This window comes from Mastigoproctus giganteus, chromosome 4, assembly GCF_048544385.1.
Source record: "Mastigoproctus giganteus isolate SK-2022 chromosome 4, ASM4854438v1, whole genome shotgun sequence".
NCBI lineage: Eukaryota > Metazoa > Arthropoda > Arachnida > Uropygi > Thelyphonidae > Mastigoproctus > Mastigoproctus giganteus.
The window spans coordinates 224,513,122-224,520,668 of NC_143578.1; positions in this window are offsets into that span (position 1 = coordinate 224,513,122).

The window sequence follows — 7,547 nt, forward strand, 5'->3', positions numbered from 1 at the left end:
TGGCATTCTTTTACAGCTATCATTAACCCGCTAATACACAATAGAACAGATATGAAATCTTATGCGGATGACTTGAAGCTCTTAACAAAAATAAAATCGGCCGATGAAGCAATAGACACTACCGTAACCATCAACAAGACTTTATCAGAAATACAACAGTACCTCATAAGATTTGACCTGCAAGTGAACCCTGAAAAATCTGCCGTCATGGTATACTCACTTAAACCCACACCAACCGTAATTCAGCCTGCAATTGACGGTGTCCTGATCCCCTGCTTCAGAAAGCAGAGATGTTTGTTTGTTTATGGGTTTTACGGCGCAAGGACAGCAAGGCCATAATGCGCCGAAAAGCAGAGAGATCTCGGTGTGATATTTGGCAGGAAATTAAGATTCCATCATCACACAGAGGAAATCTGTCAAATTCAACAGGAAACGGTAGGTTGCCAAGCAGCACTTGCTAAATATTCAGAACACAAATCTGATAAAAACATATATATCAGGTCGATGATTTTTGAAGGTGTTCTGTATGGAGTAGAGTTGTGGGGCTCGGCTGCAAACACCACAATCAAACCATTAAATGCCGCAGAACGCTGGCTCCTGAAGTGGGCGACCTGGAAGTGTCGTCATCTCCCAACACAACACCAATGGGCAAATCACTGAATGTCACCAGATTTTCAGCATTAATGCTTGAAAGACAGCTCATCTTCACCATAAAAATGATCGCTGGGAGAATCTCAGCGCCCATGTGGGACACCGTGTGTTGGCAGATCCCCTAACCAGCTCTCCGCTGTACTCCTAAGCTTCTTGCTCTTTTCTCGAAGTTGTATCTTAAAGATCGCTTCCTCCCTTATCAAAAGCTCCATCTAGCCCAATCCTTAGATGCCGACCTGTGTAAAATCGTAGATTACAAAAAGTATAGACGTCGCATCCTAGATCTGCACGTGTATTCAACAACCATCGATTGAGGAGAGATCGCCCAGGCTCGCCAAGAATTTAAAGGAAAACTGAACTCAAGAAAACTATCCTGTTATTTTAATTTATTTTATTAATCTTTAATTTGATGTATTATTATTATTATTATTTTATTTTATTATTGTATGTTATTACTTTTAAGTTAATATAATCTGCATTATGTTATTTATACATAAGTTTTTTAAAAATTTAATCGCATTGAAGTACGTAACCTGTATCGTATTTCCGGCGAGATGATATCTCCGCCGTTTGTTAACCCCCTGGCTTAGTGCCGTAAAGGGTGTTGTAAAGTCAGGGTATCTGTGCACCTTACAATAAAGATCATATTTATGATCTCCACCTCTATTTGCACATTTAATTGAACATTTAATTATATGTTGACACAAATTGCAAAAGGTTTCTATTTTTTTGGCCACTGAGTATACAACAACATATTCAAACCAAAAATATCAAATACTGTGATTTAGCACTCACTTGAAATTATAATCACAAATCCGTCAGGAAAGTAAACTCCTTTCTTTATTAAACGTGAGTCTTGGATGGAGCCTCCGTAGCCGAGTGGTCAGGAGAAGGAGGCAGTAGCATACGCTCTTTGAGTAGACCTGGGTTCAAGCCCCTGACTGCTGAATATGGTCGATCTGCCAACCCGCACTGGACCAGCGTGGCAGATTATGGTCCACTTTCCCTCAGCATGAATTGTTGGGGAGGCTTCCATCCTGCAGTAGGTTGATAATGGCTGCACTTTACCTTTTTTTTACTTTGGATAGATGCATCTGCATGGAGAACGGGAAAGAATCCCAAATTCAGGCTACGAATGGGCCCCTTCACTCCATTTCGGACTAATCAGAAATGGAGTGAAGATACTTGAGAAAGATTCTTTCTGTCCTCTATGATAGTTATTTCCACCTTTGTCCAGTTAGCGAGAAATCAAAATAAGTCATTTCCACTTGGTGTGACAGGCAACAGTGGCTTCATCCATGCTGCCCACGAGGGTGATATGGTAGATGACGTCATGGATTTTGTGGGCTTAGTTGTCCTAAAATGGATTACTGTTTTATATTCTGTGTTGGATTACAGTTTGAAAAGGGCCAGGGGCAAAAGTTAATGACATTGTAGAGCAGATAGAATCTTTTAAGGGCACAAAAGGTAATATTGTTGTACACGTTGGCACAACTGATATTAAGTGTAGAAGAACGGCGGAATTACTTAACAAGTTGAAAAAAACCTGTGAGTTACAGTTGAATTTGAAAGTGTCTGCAACTCTGCCCAGACACGATAGGAGGGAGATGGGGGAACCCCCTCGTGCCGTTAGACCTTAAACATTATGATGAGAGCCTTGCCAATCAATTCGGCCCTGAAGAGGCTGCGCAAGGCTCATGGGGGTAGAATATTTTTCAGAGTGGTCTGTGTTTGTTAACAGGAGAGACTGCTTCTACAGGGTTGGGATACACTTAAATAGATAGTGTGCAAGAATATTTGCTGATGCTATCGAGGCAGTGTTAGGTGGGTCGGGAAGCTGCTAGCTTGGGGGGGGGATACACGGACTAATAGATTAATAGTAGCCGCTGGCAGAGATGAAAGTGATTCTTGCACTGCTTCTATTGGAATGAGCAGCAGCCTGGAAAACAAGGTGCGGAGAATTTTAGAGACTACTGGGAGTCATCGCAGAACAAATAAATACATGGGCTGTATTAGGGTAGCTAAGAATAAGAAAATTATAAGAGTTCGGTAAATAAATTTGATGAATTTGAGGTGTTGGGCAAAACATTAAAGGCAGATATTGTTGGGATATCAGAGACGTGGTGTCACACAGATATAAGAAATGCAGAATTGGAATTTGGGGAGTACAATGTGTACAGAAAGGATAGACAGGATAGGAAGGGAAGAGGAGTTATGCTATTAATTAAGAAACACATAAAATCTAAGGAAGTACAGCCAGTTGACATAGGTTGACAGTGCAGTATTGAGTCATTTTGGTGACATAAGCACTGGGAAAGCTAAATTGACAGTAGGAGTGTTGTAGGCCTAATGACTTGATGAGTATAACAACTGTACAGAGAAATACAGTGTGTCTCAAAAATATTGGTACAAACGTTTAGGGGAGGTAAATAACATCTAAAGGAATGTGAATCGCATAGGAACCCATAACCGGAAACGTCACGGGAAAGTAGTAGCAGAGGCACAAGAAGCAGAAATGACATGACACAAGACAGTAATTAGTGGCAAACATTTATTTGACATAATATTAACAAAGGAGTATGAGATGAATGCATTTCATGATGTTACAACAGATGCTCGAAGGTTCCACCATGAGACGCGATGCATGAGTGACACCGATGCAGCATAGATTGGCGGACACGGTCGAACACACCTGGAGTTTCTTTGACAGTAGCAGCAGCGCAGACGAGATCTATTTCCGTCTCCACAGGCGATTCATACACGACTGATTTGAGGGCCCCCAACAGAAAGAAACCAAGGCTGTATAAATCATTTGAGCGTGGGGTCCAGGCAACGGATGAGCGTTGCTTTTTGAGCGTCGATGGATTACCATGGCCAATCCATCGACGCTCAAAATGCCTGTTCAAATGGTCACGAACACACCTTCCATAATGGGCAGACGCCCCGTCATGTTGAAACCAAATGTTGCGTCTCACATTTGCTGGAACATCAAGTAACCCTGGTAGAACTTGTTCAAGAAAGATCCGATATTTAGCGGAGCTCATGCGGGATGGTAACATGTATTGGCCGACTAAGCAGTCACCGACCATACCTGCCCACACATTTATTGTGAAGTGATGTTGTGCCGCATGGGGGCGCACACCGTGTGGGTTATCGTGAGCCCACACATGAGCATTGTGATGATTGAATAAGCCTTTCCAAGTGAAATAAGCCTCATCCGTGACCAAAACATAGGCTGGAAAATTCAAGTCATGAACACTTTCTTGGAAAAACCACTGCACAAAAGCCACACGTGCAGGAGGATCTTCGGGGAGCAGTAACTGAACCCTTTGGAGATGAAAGGGGTGTAAGGAATCGTCGTGCCAGACAAGCTGCAACGAGACACTCCTGAGGCAACGGCATGTGTGCTGGTAGCAGGATTATTCTGGACGGTATTCAACACACTTTCTTCCATGGCGGGAGTTAGCGTCGAACGTGGTCTGTCCACTCTACTCCTGTTACCTCTAAATGACCCATAATTGCACAATTTTGATGCACACGCGCAAACAAACGGTGGTCCGGTACATGTCTGTCTGAGAAGCGTTCTCCCTAAATTCGCGACCGACTCGTCCATTGCCCTTTGCTAATCCATACACTAGGTGCCCGTCTGCCAACTCACAGTTCGTATATCGATGCATGCTCTTCGTGCGGCGACTACTGCTTGAATGAGTAAACCAGAAATTTTCCCTCTCGCGAACTGATGAACAGTGCGGTGTATCGAATTACGGTGACGTTTCCGGTTATGGGTTCCTATGCGATTCACATTTCGTTAGATATTACTTACCCTAAACGTTTGTACCAATATTTTTGAGACACCCTGTAGACTGGGCCAGTAAATCAGATTGTCTTATAATGGGGGATTTTAATTTCCCAGATATTGAATGTAACTTGTGGGTTGGTAACTCGCACATTAGCAAGGCTTTTTGTGGATTTATTGGATGATTGTTTTCTACAGCAGCATGTTCGGGAGGCAACTAGGAGGAGTAATACTCTTGATCTGATTATCAGTATTGATTCTTCATGCATCAAGAATCTGCAGATAAATGAACCACTAGGTAGCATTGATCACAGTGTGCTGATGTGGGATTTACTCAAAGAGGTAACTATTATCAGGGGTAAAGGGAAGGATTTTTGCTTTCGTAAAAGTGACTATAGTGATCTGAGACAGTTTTTAAATTTTATACAGAGGGACCAACTGAAGATGTTACCAACAACAAATTCCAAATGGGAAGCATTCCAAGAATTAATCTTGGAAGCTACTAGGCTTTTCATGCCAACTATGAAATATTGTTCAAGGTTTAGGGCTAAATGGATGTCAGATGAACTAATGAGACATGTGGCAGAGAAGAAAAATGCATGGAATACATATAAATTAACAGGTGACACAGAAGCCTATGGTAGATATAAGCTGGTCTGTAATCAAGTTACAAAGACAAAGGAGGTTAGACAGGCAAAGGCAGATTACGAGAAATATTTGGCAAAGGATGCAAAGAAAAACATCAAAGAGTCCTTTACTTATGTAAACTCCAGACGGAAGAGGGTGAATCAGATTGGTCCGCTTGATATCAATGGTTCAACTGTTGATGATCCTACTCAGGTAGCTAACAAACTGAATGAGTATTTTGCATCTACATTTACACATGAGGAGTTATTCAGGGAGGGGAATGACAGAGGTGTATTAAACTCTGGCAATGAGCTAAATGATTTTGTAATAACTCAGAGCAAAGTGGAGGAGAAATTGTTGAAGGTTGTTTGTTTGTTTTTGGTTTTTAGGAGCATTAGCAACTAAGGCCATACTGCTACGGGGATATGCGGTGGTCATTCCCTGACCTTTCCGCATCCTCCATATTTGGTGGTCACGGGCTCGAACCCCGGTCTAATCAAGAAGCATGTGCTACGCACTGCTGCTCCTGCCCACCTGGCTACGGAGGCGCCATTGTTGAAGATAAACATAAGAAAGTCACCTGGGGTGGGTGGGATCTATCCAGTTATATTAACCGAGCCAGCAAAGGAAATAAGCAACTCTTAGCCATAATTATGATAGCTTTCTTAGACTCAGAGGAGGTACCCATGGACTGGAGATGTGCAAATGTATCTCTAATTCACAAAGGAAGAACAAAGGGCCACACAAGTAATTACAGACCTGTTAGTTTAACTTCTGTTATGGGGAAATTAATAAAGGCGCTGGTTAAAGAAACACTACAGGATCATCTAGACAAGACTTCAGTTATAGTTCGGACACATAATGGGTTTGTTAAGAGGATGTCTTGTCTGACCAATTTGATTGGATACTATGATATGGTCACAAAGCAACTGGATGCAAAAAATAATTTTGATATCATATACTTGGATCTTGGGAACGATTTTGATACTGTTGCACATAGAAGACTGCTGTACAGATTGGAGCAGCGTAGCAGTGGGGGAAAATTGCTGCTATGGATAAAGGGATGGTTGAGTGGGGGAAGACAGAGAGTGGTAATCAATGGACACTGCTCTTCATGGACTAATGTTATTAGTGGACCCCCCCAGGGTTTAGTGTTAAATCCATTTTGTTTTCTGTATTTATTAACGATATTGCTGAAAGTATATCAGAATTAATGTCTAAGTTTGCAGACGATAGGAAATTGTCGGGGTTGTTAATGACACTAATGACACTAACGCTACTGCAACAGGATCTAGAAAAGTTGAGAAGATGGGCTGAAATGTGACAGCTGATGTGTGATTGAGAAATGTAAAGTACTGCATATGGGTAGCAGTAAGCCCAGAGTAACGTATCAACTGTGGTATTACACTCAGGGTGGCAGAGAATGAAAAGGAATTGGGTACTATATGAAAAGCAATTGTTCAGTCAGATATAAAGTTTTCTGAGCAGTGCCGACGGTCGGCAAGGGTAGCTCCCTGGTGTCTTATCAATGATATACAGTGCTTTTTCTAAGGGATAAGGATGTGATTATCCCCTTGTATAAGGCAATGGTCAGGCCACACCTTGAGTACTCTATGCAGGTCTGGAGACCTCATTTTCGGAACAATGTAGAACTGCTGGAACCAGTACAGAGAAGGGCAACAAGATTAGTGAATGGAACAGAGGGTTGCTCTTACGAAGAAAGGCTTGTGTTTTGCAAATTACAGTGTCTGGAGACTATGCACCTGCGAGGTGATCTGATTGAGGTGTATAACGCCTTGAATGTTTTGAGCATGCTCAATGCTGATGGGATTCTTTCTCTTTCCCAGATTAACCACCTGAGGGGACATATATTCAAATTGAGGAAACACAGTTGTAGAATACATGTGCGGAAATTTGCCTTTAGCCAGCGTGTGGTTGATTGTTGGAACAAACTTCCATCAGTCGTGATAGAAGTTGACAGCTTAAATAAATTCAAGGCAAAACTAGACAAACATGTGGAACGAATGGATGCGTGAAATGGGAGGGTTTTTTTTTTCTTTGGTTGATGCTGTATAAGCTTGCTTTCTTTCTTGCATCATATGACTCTGCCAATGCTAATATTCTGTACAACCAAAATAGAGGATTGTACATCGCATTGTGCTCTTCAATTTGTGTCGCCTCATGTCGAATCTAGATGCAACAGCACTTTATTTTGTAATGAACACATGTGAGTTTAAAATGTAGCTGCATCCTCCCCCACGAGCTTATTTAGGTCCTTTGACCATGTGCACCAGGGGAATACAGATGACTTCTTTCAGTGATATAGGTAAAAATCCAACGGCAGTATTGCAGGTCATTAGCTAACGGTAATTGGTATATGCAACTGTATTATATGTCACAAGCCTCTCGTGACTGAGCTAGCCAACGAGAGTATTGGTTTCATGAATGACGACATTGATCGTTGGAGTAATGG